Raw genomic sequence first — 13585 nt, forward strand, 5'->3', positions numbered from 1 at the left:
CATATTTAGGTGGGTTTTTTACCTGATACCTTTTATATGAATTTTCAAAATGTATCCAAACCAGATTCAGAAAATAAAAATCTCCCATGGACTCAGGCTGTCAGAAAATATGAAACTTTTCAATGCTCAGGCACCAGAGTTTTCTGACCTGAAACTGTCAAACCTTTTCTATCTTCCTCAATACCCAAATCTGCTTTTATCCAATTGTAATTTAGTAATTATCACAATAGGAGAAAGCTGACAGCTTGTTGAATGATATCTATTTAATTGCTAATTTAAGGAGCTTCATAATAGAAGCATTATTTTTTTTCCTTAAAAAAGAAAATGAGACAAGGTACTTACTAATGGCATTAAGATGGTGCCAGGTAAAGACAAGCCTTGAGAGATTAGATTCCCACTGTGAGGGTTTTTGATTAAATTTGATGATAGCTCATGTGTCCATGCAGCTACTCCTAAATATCAATAATCCCTTGTAATAAAATAGATACCAGAAACATATTGGGAAAATTTCCTCAGCCACATAACTTCAGGCTACATTATATACAACATATACAAACCAAAAACAAATGCACCAATCTTCTGTCAAAGGAAGCATTGTGGGTCATTAAAGCATTCCTAACCACCCAATTAGGAGTTGTGGTTCATCTGTGTGACATTTCAGTAACTTATTTCACTTCTCTACGCCATGATTGCTCCCTTCATCAACTTTCTCATCAAGTTTTTCATTTAACCCAGTTGTTCCAGCACCGTCCTCCATTGAACTGTGATGGCACCTTTGTCAAAGTCAATTGGCCATACCATCATCTAAAAGACAAGATTAGCAAATGCTGACATGGATGTGGAGAAAAGCAAACCCTTGTACACTGTTGCTGGGATTGTAAATTGTTGCAGCCACTATGGAAAACAGTATGGAGATTCCTCAAAATGAAAAATAGAACTATCATATGACCCACCAGTTCCAGATCCCAGAATATATCCAAAGAAAACAGAAACACTAAGTAAAGACGATGTCTGCATCCCCATGTTCATAGCAGCATTAATTACAATAACCAAGGTGTGGAAATAACCTAAGTGTCCATCATCGATGGATGAATGGATAAGAAGTTGTGAGATTTTGTACACACACACATTTGAATATTATTCAGCCATAAAAAATGAGGAAATCCTACCATTTGCAACAACATAGATAGACTTCAAAGGCATCATATTAAGTGAAATAATTCAGACAGAGAGAGACAAATACTGTCTGATATCACTTATATATGGCATCTAAAAAGAAAACAAATCAAAGTCATAAAAAAGAGATTAGACATGTGGTTACCAGAGGTGAAGGGTGGAGGAAGTTTGAGGAAGGTGTTCAAAAGGTACAAATTCCCAGTTAAAAGATAAATAAGTGCTAGGGATGTAATATAAAACATGATGGTGATAGTTAACACTACTATGTAGAAAAAAAGTTAAGAGGCTAAATTCTAGAAGTTCTCATCACAAATAAATTTTTTCTCTTTTTTTTTCTTTCCTTTTTTTCTTTTCTTTATATCGGATCTATATGAACTGATAAATGTTAACTGAACCTATTGTAATAATCATTTCACAATATATGTAAATCAACCAAATGCCTTAAATTTATACAGTGATGTATATCAATTATTTCTCAATAAAACTGGGAAAATCAATTAGTTGTATAAGTGTAGGACTATATTTTTTGGCTCTATTCTATACCACTATATATATCAACAATTTTCAACTAGTGTGTTGTGACACACTGGTGCGCCACAAGAATTTTTAAACATGCAATACCTGACTATATAGTCTGGGGCATTGACTTCTTTTCCCTTAGATTGTCAAATTAAAAACAGAAAAAGATAGCCAAAACAACAGTACCATCTGGTGTGAATGAATCAAAATTATACCTATTTTTTGTTGGATTGGCAAAAAATATAATATATATATTTTTGGTGTGCCACAGAGTTTTAGTAATTAATTTGTGTGCCATAGATGAAAAAGGTTGAAAATCGCTGATCTATATGATAATGTTTTTGATACCGTAAATTTAAAGTCTTGAAATCAAGTAGTTTAAGTCCTTTAATTTTATTTTTGCAAGATTATTTTGACTATTCTAAGTCCTTTGAATTTCCATATAAATTTTAGAATTAGCTTGTCAATTTTGCACCCCAAATGCTGTATTTTAATCGTGTTGTATCTATAGATGAAATGAGGGAGAACTGATACCTTAACAATATTGAGTTTCCCAGTCCATGAACCACATTTCATAGTTTTCAGTAAAGTAATCTTGTAAGTCTTTTGTTAAATATTTCCTTAAGAATTTTAAGATTTATGCTATGAAAAATGATTTTTAAAATTTTGTTTTCAATTATTTGTTACCATTTATAGAAATATACTTTCATTTTGGTATACTGACTGTGTATCCTGAGAATTTGCTAATTCTAGTTGTTATTTTGCATCTTCCTGAAGGTTTCTTATATATGTAGACATGGTAATTGCAAATAAAGGCAGCTTCATTTCTTCCTTTCTACTGCATGCCTTTCATTTCTTTTCTTTTTTTTCTTTATTGCACTATGGCTTCAATATTACATAGAATGGAAGTGTCCTATCATTGTGGTATTTCAGATCTTAAAAGAAAGTATTCAAGTTTCCCTTTTAAATTCTTTGTAGGTGGCTGTTTTCAGATTGAGAACATTTCCTTCTGGTTCTAGTTTGCTGAAAGCTTTAAATTATAAATACGTTTTAAATTTTTCAAATGCTCTATCTAAATCTATCTGAAATAATTATTTGTGTATTTCTTTATTCTTTTCACTCTTATTATAATGAGTATTGATTTTCTAGGGCTGTGATAAGTACCTCAGACCAGATGGATAAAACAACAGAAATTTATTTCCTCACAGTTCTGGACACTAAAAGGCCAAGATCAAAGTGTCAGCAGGTGTAATTTCTTCTGAGAGTTAGGAAAGAAGGGTGTGTTGCAGGCCTCTCTCCTTGGTGTATAGTTAGCCATCCTTTTCTTGTGCCATCATATGATCTTCCCTCTGTGTATGTCTGTGTCCAAATTTCATCTTCTTCTCAGGGTACCAGCACTACTGGATTTGGGCCCACCCTAATGACCTCACTGTAACTTACTTATTTCTTTAAAGACCCTATTATCAAATATAGTCACATTCTGAGATACAGGGGGTTAAGACTTCACCATACAAATTTGGTGGGGATAGGAAGGGGGACATACAACTTAGCCCATAATTGTGATGCATTATCCTTGTAATATGTTACTGCATTCTATTTACTAACCTTTTGTTAGAATTTTTGCATTCCTATGTGTGAGGAATATTGGCCTATAATTTTAATTTCTTCATCTTCTTAGGTGATCAGTCCCCTTTTAACTCTTATATTCAATAATAATTCAATGCTGAGAAGAATAGTGCTGTGAAATATTCACCTTGCCTATGCTAACTACCAGGAGAGAAGTTCAATATACAAACAGTGACCAAGTCAGCTGCACTATTATAGAGAACTATCATGTTTTGCTCAGCAAACAGTCATTAATAACTACTATGTGCCAGGATCTGAGCAAATAAATCCTTTGTTCACAAAGTGCTCACAACTTATCGCTTCTCGGCCTTTTGGCTAAGATCAAGTGTAGTATCTGTTCTTATCAGTTTAACAAAGTGCTCACAACCTAACATGGAGAAAGCTACTGGCTCAAAAGGTCATCCTATCAAAATAGTGAAGTAGAAGACAAAATTGAGAACCAGTTCAGATTCCAAAAATATGAGGATAACAATCCTATCTAATAAAAGAGAAAAATGGTAATTGGTGTACGACGATACCCTTTTCATTGGCTAATCAGGGCTATATGCAAATTAACTGCCAACTATGATTGGCAGTTAACTGCCAACTATGATTGGCAGTTAACTGCCAACTAAGATTGGCAGTTAACCGCCAACAAGATGGCGGTTAATTTGCATATGTAGGCACAATGCAGGGAGGCGAAAGGGAAAGCAGGAAGAAGCCCCCTGCCACTGACAGTGATCAGAAACCCAGGGGGGAGCTAAGAGCTGGGGGGCAGGGCAAAGGCGGCCCTGGGGCCACCTTTGCCCTGCCCCCCAGCCATGATCGGAGAATCAGGCGCCTTTGCCGCCCTGGCCAGTGATAGCAGGAAGTAGGGGTGGAGCCAGCGATGGGAGCTGGGCACGGTCGAAGCTGGCAGTCCCGGGAGCTAGGGGTCCCTTGCCTGGGCCTAAAGCGGAGCCCATGATCACCGGGCCGCTGCAGCTGCAGGTCCCCGCTGCCCGGGCCGGATGCCTAGGCCAGAGGCGTTAGGCCTAGGCAGGGGCGGAGCCTGCAACCGCGGGGAGCTGGGGGTCCCCTTCCCAGGCCTGACACCTCTGCCAGAGGTCTCAGGCCTGGTCAAGGGGCCGATCCGGTGATTGGTGATCGGAGGGTGATGAGGGTCAACTCCTCTGGCCGAGGCATCAGGCCTGGGTGGGGGGCGGAGCCGGGGATTGTGGGGATATGATGGTCCCCTTGCCCAGGCTTGAAGCCTGGGTCAGAGGCGTCAGGCTTGGGCGGGGGGTGGAGCAAGCGATCAGAGGGAGATGGGGGTCCCCTGCCCAGGCATGATTCCTGGGCCAGAGGCCTCAGGCCTGGGCGGGGGCCAGAGCCAGTGATCGGGGGTGATGGGGGTCCCCTGTCCAAGCCTGACACCTCTGGCGGAGGCGTCAGGCCTGGGCAAGGGGCCGATCCTGCGATTGGAGGGTGATGGGGGTCAACCCCTGAGGGCTCCCAGTATGTGAGAGGGGGCAGGCTGGGCTGAGGGACACTCCTCTCCCCACACACACCCAGTGCACGAATTTTGTGCACCGGGCCCCTAGTATTAAAATAATTATGAATAAGAAAATAGAAATGGAGACAAAATCCTGACGCTCCAAGGGTGAGACCCAAACCAACAGAACAGATGATGAATCAAATGTAGAAACTTTGTAGCCTTGTTCCCGTGATCGCACACCTCCCTGTCCTTGTGTTTTCCCATCTCCCCCACCTCCACTATGCAAATTCACCTATTCTTCAGACCATGCCTCCTTCTTTTGGGGGTTCCCTCTACGTTCCCCAAGAGGAAGACTTGTCACCACTACCTATCCTTTATTATGTGCATATGGTCTTACTGCTACATGAAATGAACTCTGAGGAAAAATCTCTGTCCAGTTTGTCTGTATGTGTCTCTCAGAATCTAGGACATAGTGGAAGCATCATAAATGTTTAATGAAAGCAAATTCTTCATTTCCTTACCATCAGTGTATGTACGTACCTGGTTTACATTTGGGTTTGTTTCACCTACTCCTACCTTCTACCAAGACCACAACTCTCATTTCACCACAAGCCCCTGAGGCTCAGTGGAGGACAACCTAACCTTGACAGCAAAAATATAGCCACTCTTAGTAGACGATGTGAATCTCTTCTCTTCAAATTTCTAAATCTCCTTCTGACTAGATTATAGATCCTACATTCAAGACACAATTAAATTTCTAGTTGTGACAACAACACATTTGCAAAACTATATTTTTCATATTTTTTGTACCTCCCAGTTTTTCTTATGATATCTCTACATAGGTAAGTACACACTTCATTATGGTTGAAAGCATCTACTTTTGATTTCTCACCTTAATGTACTGGATAATCAAACCGCCTGGAGTTAGCAGTGTTTCAAGGTACTGACAGCCCAGAAACTCAGAAAGGGAGAGGGATGCCTGGTAACGCAAACCAATCTCCAGGAAATAGCTGCACGGCATCTGTCTGCCAGGTGTGAATGGCAGTCATGGCTTATTCAGAATGGAAATAGATTTTCAAATAGAAATAGATTTTCAAATCTCAATGTATCGTCCTATGAGATGGGTGTCTGGCTTATTGTGTCGTCTTTGAAACGTGATTACTTTTGAAGACACAGCTGAAGAAAACTCAAAGTAATTCTGTTTTGAAATGAAGTCTTAGCCAGGAAACTTGATTTGGCATCAAGAGTCATTATCCAGAGACTGGCTCCCAGATGATCTGTCTCTGTTCACTGGACTATTTTGTTTCAAGTGACTGGCTTTGGATGCCACGGTGTCTATCTTGCCTGTCCTTCGACTCCTATGGCCTGAGCGAGTGACTGCATCTTCCAAATGTCCATAATCTATAGCCAGAAAGAGTTCGGACTAGGATGGCCTCATCTGTATAAACAGCTGCAGTGCTAATCACAGAACATCTGTTTCTTTTATTGATGTTATCACTGACCAGTTGTCTCATCTTGAGATTTAAAACTTTTATTAAACCTGTTTCTATTCTAGAAAAGTCCCCTAATATAAACACCTCCTAGGAGGTGAAGAGGTGTTTACGGCATACCATTCTAGCCGGATACACTTGACCAAAGATGTTTTCTTATGAAATATTGATTGAGATTTTAGCAATTCACTAATTGCTTCAAGGGCTTGGCTACTGAGTTTTTGGTTTATAGACCAAATGGGAAATTCTGTGAGTGCCAACTTTCTAGATAATGTTAGACACTAGATTTATCACAAGTGAGAACAAGTAGAAAAAAAGGAGGATTTTTGTTAAATCTTATTTGAATGAGAGAGAGCATGGCCATCGACATAGAAGACAATGAAAGACAAATAAAGCCCTGGCGGTGTTTAAACAAGAAAAACCTTTTCTATCCTCCTTGGCAGGCTCCAGAGAGGACAAAGCCAAAGGTTGTACTTCTTTGGAGAGGTAGGATGGCTGAAACAAAGACGTCAGGTTCAGGCAGGCTTCAGTGAAGGCTACGCTCTGCCACGAGGCCCAGCTGTGCGACACGGGTGTGTTTGTGTGTAAGGGCAGACCTGGAGGAGTAAGTGTCACCTAAAGCCAGACCTAACAGATTTGTACAAGTTTGCCAAGAAGAGAAAGAGGAGAATTTCTAAGCAAAAGGAACAATACAGTTGAAGTCCTGAAATCAAAAGAGAGAGTGGCATGCTTGAGACAGATTCGTTTATGAGAGGAGGACAGAACTGAGGGAGGGGAGTGGGAACACGGAGGCTGGAGATGTAAATGGGTCGTGACAGACCCCCGGAAGATTGGGCTTCATCTGAAGGTCACTGGGCTCCAGCAGAGGGACATAACTAAGATGTGGTAGGTTACTGAAATGGCTAGGTTCGCTATGTGGAACCTTAGATGCTAGGAAAAGGAGAGACAAATCAAGAATGGTGTCCAGTTTTCTGGATCAGGCAATTCAGTGAATGGAAACAAAAGCTGTAGTGTAGACAATGAGTCTAAGAGACAAAGTTGAAATCAAAGTTCAATATGGCTATCAGATACCAAAGTGACAGCAGTTCATGGCAATGGTAGCAGAAAGATACCAACAAACTAACCAATCTTTTTCAACCACATGTAAACATCAGCTGCTCATCAATAACTTTAAATAAGAAGAAAAATGCAATAGTGTCAACATTGAAAATTTTTAATAAAAAAAGAGAAAAGAAGAAGAAAACTGCCTGCCACAGTGCTGTGTTTATTAAGTGTCACTCAAATTAAATAATTTAGATAATGGGGTCAGGTTAGAATCCTTCTGAAAAAACTATCGGCCCCACCAGGTATCTAGAAAATATTTGCAACACTATGGAATATTTTAGAAGCAAAGTGTCTGCTTTGTCTTTTTTGCACAAGAAATCCGAAAAGCCTGGAAAAACACAGCTTCCCCAACCAGAGTTCTGCACTACTCACAGGGTGGGAGTCGCTGACAATAAAAGACAAATTTCAGGCACTGATTGTCAGGCTTAGAGATAAATAGTCCAAGGAAGGATGCTGAGACCTTCCAAACAGAACATTGTAGTGGGGCTCGTGGTGACTACAATTTCTACAGGGTTTTGGATTTAATGAGAAACAGCTTCTTAAAGTCTTTGTTTATTTTTATAAGTGGCTATTTAAACATTTGTGAGGTTAAGAGCTTAGAAAAGGCCCACCCCCCTTCCTGTGCAGTACTCCTGGCTTGTGGGTTTCAGGGAGGGAGCACTATGGAAAAGTTAGAAGGAACATAAAGCTGGCTCGCTTCCCACCACTTTACTTTCCATGACTGTTTTGTGACAAGACGGATTCAGGCTAGATGTATGTGTTGCAGCCTTATTCAGAGTCCCTAAACCATTTCTAAAATATATGGTTTCTCTGTTTTCCTTTGTCCATAATTCTACCGTATGTTTGGGCTTTTGATGTTTTTGAGGTTGTATTTTTTATTTCTCTCACTCAGGTACCAAAGATGCCACCAGGATTTTTTTTAAATGCCTGCTCCTTTTATCATCAACCCTTAAGATCAAGCCATGCTCAGGCATGGCTGGCGCTGGTACTGTGTACATTCCTTGTCTGCACAGCAGCCCACCAAATTGCCTCCAGCTACAGTCATATCAAATTACACCAGCGAACTAGATAGAATGAGAAGGACTCAGTCCCCAGTCAGAATACCGTCACTGAAGATGCAACCCTGTACTTAGTGGACTTTTATCGGGCATCTAATCACACTGAAGGAAACATTCCTCATGTATTATGTTTAGCAAGTTATTGGAAAACGTGCTTATATATTACATTGCTTTTTGGAAACATTAAATGTGACAGCCTAACTGAAATGCAATATTTAATAATCATAATATTTAGAGCGTCATACAGTAACTTTTATCAGTGATACTTGAGATTTTTTTTTCCTTCACCACCCACTGTCATATGAGAGCTCTCTCTACTGCAACTAATAATAAAACACAAATGGATTCTAATTGTAAGATGTGAGAACCTCAATGAAACTATCAACCCTTTAGTAATTCTTGGTACCTGAAAAACATGTAGCTGGCAATAAATCTATAAGCAAAGTCCAGACCTACATTATCAAAATGAAGTAGAGAATTCAAGTAATCATCTAAATAATTTATCATGAGCCTGGGGTAGGTGGCTGAACTGCTTAAATGAATATTTTAGGGGGGAAATGCACTTTTTGGTAAAAGGTCTTTGAAAACTCTTTCTTGGCTCATTGCACATAGAAGAGGAAAATCATTATAATGATGAAGTCCATATGTATATGGAAGGTATCCCCTGCTGGAGCTTTGCTTTGAAAATGCAAAACTATTCAAAAAATGTTACTGTTTTCTATACTTGTCATCACTTCACCATTCAACATGTAAATGAACAATTTAAAAAATAAGAAAAGAATATGATACCTTTAAAAAAGTTACAGTGCTTTAGAATTTTTGGTGTTTGTCTCAAAAACTGAAATAAAAATAAAACTGAGGAGGACCAAGCAATGTTTCAGTCACTCGGAGTTCGGCCGTATCCACCATTCTTTCCTAAGGTCTACAATGTGCAGGCTTCTAGTTGTCATTTCCTTCCCTGCAGTCATTTAGTTGAGCCCAAGGTCACATTTACCCAGCCTGCAGGAGACAGGGAATTTTGAACGTTTTTCAAGATGGCATATCCCTCCACTTTATTCAGTGCTCAGCAAATCTCAGAAGGAAAGTGTTCATTGCTCTAATTTTGTCTAACTCTGTTTCTATATTCCTGTCACGCAGTGTCTTGGTGTCATGCCCTTAAACTGTTCAGGAGGATGCAGAGTAGAGAAGCATGCTCTTTCTCTGTTATCACAGAGCCTCCCAAGTTAAAGGAGGCTCTCCCTGCTTCAGTTCTTATTAGCTCACAAGAAAGAATGCAAACAAGTGACAGACAGCTGTGTTGAATCAAACAAGTGAATTTATTAAGGAAGCAAAGCACAAGTATAAGCGAGCAACTTGGTTGGTCTAAGCACATCACCTGGTGGGGGTTCAAGGGTTTTATACTTTTTTTCTTCCTATAGGTTTCAAGGTTCCCCTTTTACATTGTTTAGACTTTTCCCAGAATTTATGAGAATACCTGGTGATTTTATCTTGGCAAGTTCCAAGATTGCTGACTTCTTTGTTCAGTGGGTGAGATAAACTTTCCCTTTTTTCCCTCCCCTTCCCCTCCTCCTTCCCTGGCAGCTATTTATCCTACCATATTTCACCCCCAAGTGATACCATCAAAATACTTGTCCCCCAAACTTCATCTGTCCTTGGGTTTAGCTGGCACAAATGGCATTAGTTGGGTCTTTGTTCTCTATTTTCCCAGGCCAGGGTGATTTAAGCTATGTAGTCTCCGGTTAGGGAGGAGAGTTATAAACCATTTGCTCTCAAGTATCCTTGGTTGCGGAAGATAAGTTCTTGTGATTCAAAAGCTTGCTACAAGCTTCCCAAACTAATTGGCCTTGTCTAATTTTCTTGCCTCGGTTTCCCCCTTGCACTTGCCCAAGAATATTCCTAGCTTCTTGCTACATCTCCAAGCAGGAGGACTTCAGATTCTTGCAAGATCAGTGAGACCAGCACCTCAGGGTCTGTTAGAAATCCTGAGTCTCAGGCCCCACCCATTCCTGCTCATTCAGAATCTGAACCAGATTCCCAGAAGGTGAATGTTTGTGAAGCACTGATCTTGATGACACTGTGGGGTCAAAAGAGCAAGAGGACATTTTTGAGCAATCTAGCATACAAAGAAGAAGGAAGGAATAAGGAAGGAAGGAAGGAAGGAAGGAAGGAAGGAAGGAAGGAAGGAAGGAAGGAAGGAAGGGAGGGAGGAAGGAAGGAAGGAAAAGGGAGTGAAGGATCACAGAAGGCTGCAGAGTCCAGATCTTAGAGGTCTGAAAAAAAGTAAAAGTAATTCAAACCGGGTTATGATCCCAGGGCCATCGGCTTGCTGTCCGATGCTTCCAACCAAGTGTCAACACCTGGGGATCACAGAAGTTAATCATGGCCACAAAGTGCTGGAGGGCCTGGCTGAAATCATCACATGAGAAGGAATACCTGCAGCCCTGTTTATGGCTTCTTCCCTAAGGGCAGGTCCTGCCCCCAGGGGATGGCCAGTCCCTTGATATTCATTAGGGGAGGTGAGCAGGACCAGCGGGGGATGGATGAGCATGCCCACTTTTACACATTTCCTCACCTGAGTTGAACATGATGAAAACCTGCTGTCTCCATTGCACATCTTGTGTTAGCTTTTATTTGGTATTATTGCTTCTGTTAGTAATTTCATTATTTTATTGACTGATGTCACAGAGCTTACATCCTGGGGCTCTTTTATTTTAAGGAGAAAACTAACTCCAGAATGAACTACAGATTCCACCTGTGGCGGAAACCCATTTCCTCTTGTTTTGTCTTCAGACAAGATGGCAAGCTGCTGGCTGGCCTCTTCCATACACGCTGAAAGGGCATGACTGAGTCACAGGCATGCCCTAGTCTCCTGGCAGGCCCACTCCCCTTTCTCAGCAATGTTAAACATGGCCATTTGCTGAAGGGGCCAGCTATGTGTGAGGCACTACACTATTATCTATTAATTTCATAACAGATCCAAGTTCCCACTGGGCTCTAGTCTCTATTCTAAATAGGCCACCATTTAATTTCTCTTTTCCTCAGTTTACCCACCCTTTAAAAGATGACAACACTACCTGACCTGGATGCACATAAGAGTTGATTGAATGATCAAATGAGGGCATCCAGGTGGGAGCAGTCGATGGAGATGAGGGCTATGACTCCTATGAAGCTTTTGTTTCCACCTAGAACTTCTTAAGACACCCTCTGCCCCCACCCGCCTCCAAAACTTCCCAGGAGGGAACCAGCAGTGGTACTGTCACCTGTGCAGGAGAGCAGGTGGTCAGAGCAGCTGCATTTAGCCCAGGGCACTAATTCAGGACCAGCTATCAAACACCTTCTCCAATGCTTGTTGACACAGACAGCCCTCCCACATCCAGCTGCTACAGGGCTCTGGCTCTCCCTTCCTAAATGAGCTGCACTCTCTTGCTCATTATAAAACTTGCCAAACCTCAAACTGAATTCCAATCCTGTCCTTCACCCCATTAGCCACACCTGCCCAAATTGGCGCTGTTGGAAATCATCCCCAGAGCCCTACTGAGTCATCATCAGTGAAATCCTTTCTCACCAGTATCAAGGGAGCATCATTTATTTGTGTCAAATACCTTGGTGAAGTCTGACTGCCCTTTAACACACCTAATCAATACTTCAAATGCTCTAGGATGAAATTCGAGATTCCGGTTAACCAATCTGGTGACATAAGACTCAGATTCAATAGAATGTTTATTAAATAGCACCTCCCTCTCTGTTGGGCTCCATGCCAGGTAATTCTCCTATATTATATTATTTAGTTTCTACAGCAGCCTGGGAGATAAATATTAATATCCCAATTCTACATTAAAAAAAATAACAGAGGCTCAGGAGCTAAACAATCTATCCAGAGTCATGGAGTTACTTGGAAAACCTGAGGTTCCAATCCAAGACTCCCAATTCCAAGTCCGGACTGCTGTCCACAATGCACAGTTGCCACTGAGAGCAACATGGAAGAAACATTTGCAGCACCTTCAGGGGAGGCCTTGCCTTTACTATATCTAGGAGCTTTGCAGAAGCGTCTTGAGATACTTAAAGAGAAATGTCACTACTCGACATCTATTTTCCTGTCACTACTTCATTCGGGTGAAAACACACAAAGTACTGGCTGTAACACTTTATAGTGCTCATTTAAAATGACTAAGTGTTATTTCGTGTTTGGCAGGGACTAGTATGTTTTGTCATCCTTAAGGAATTTTTGGCCAACAAGTTTTGTTCAGATCCACAGTTGTTAACTATTAGAGATGTCTGAAAAAACATTGAGATTGGGCTGGTTGAAATATTTAACTGGTGACTGGGGTCAACCGAAACAGACACTCTGTAGTTCTGTAATGCCATTAGTGTCCTGAAGTGAAGAAGAATTTAATTTTCTCTCCTCTCAGGACATAGATTTCTGGATATGAATCAAACCTTTCTCTTCTAAAGAGGAGCTATGTGGACTAAACTATTCTGCAGGTTTAGACTCTCCATTCTGTTGAAGAAATGATCTTTTACAAGAGAGAGACAAATGAGTTGTATTCTTTAGAAATTCCACCCAACTACTGGCAACCAAGACCAGACTTCCTTTATTTATTTTTCACATAGAAGAAATCTGGAGGCAGGCAGTTTAGGGTTTATGTGGCAGCTGCACCATGCCATTGACAGCCCGTTTCTTCCATCTTTCTGCCAACTTGGTCCTTGCTGGCTGCTGAGGCTCCAGGAAGTATCCCCACATTCCAAGGAAGCAGGAGGATGAAAAAAGGCAAAAGAAGACTAAACGGTTATTCGTTGCCTCCTTAAGGACCTTCTCAGATGTTCTGTACCAATGGTCAGCAAACTGCGGCTCACGAGCCACATGCGGCTCTTTGGCCCCTTGAGTGTGGCTCTTCCACAAAATTCCACATGCGGGCGCACACGTACAGTGCCATTGAAACTTCTTGGCCCATGCGCAGAAATTGGTATTTTGTGGAAGAGCCACACTCAAGGGCCAAAGAGCTGCATGTGGCTCCCAAGTCGCAGTTTGCTGACCAGGGTCTATACCAAGCTTCCTAGCTTCAAAAGAAGCCAAGAATATATTATTTAATTCCCAGCCAATAAAAACTGGGGTTTCTTTCTAAGGGAAAAAAAAAGTGAATGGATATTGAATAGTC

General features: G+C 41.1%; 1 pseudogene; it reads left to right on the plus strand.

The window, feature by feature from the left end:
* Window positions 1-3616: 3616 nt before the first annotated feature.
* Window positions 3617-3728, plus strand: LOC132223043 (U2 spliceosomal RNA; annotated as a pseudogene).
* Window positions 3729-13585: the final 9857 nt, after the last annotated feature.

The sequence above is a fragment of the Myotis daubentonii genome, chromosome 1 (genome assembly GCF_963259705.1).
Source record: "Myotis daubentonii chromosome 1, mMyoDau2.1, whole genome shotgun sequence".
Lineage (NCBI taxonomy): Eukaryota > Metazoa > Chordata > Mammalia > Chiroptera > Vespertilionidae > Myotis > Myotis daubentonii.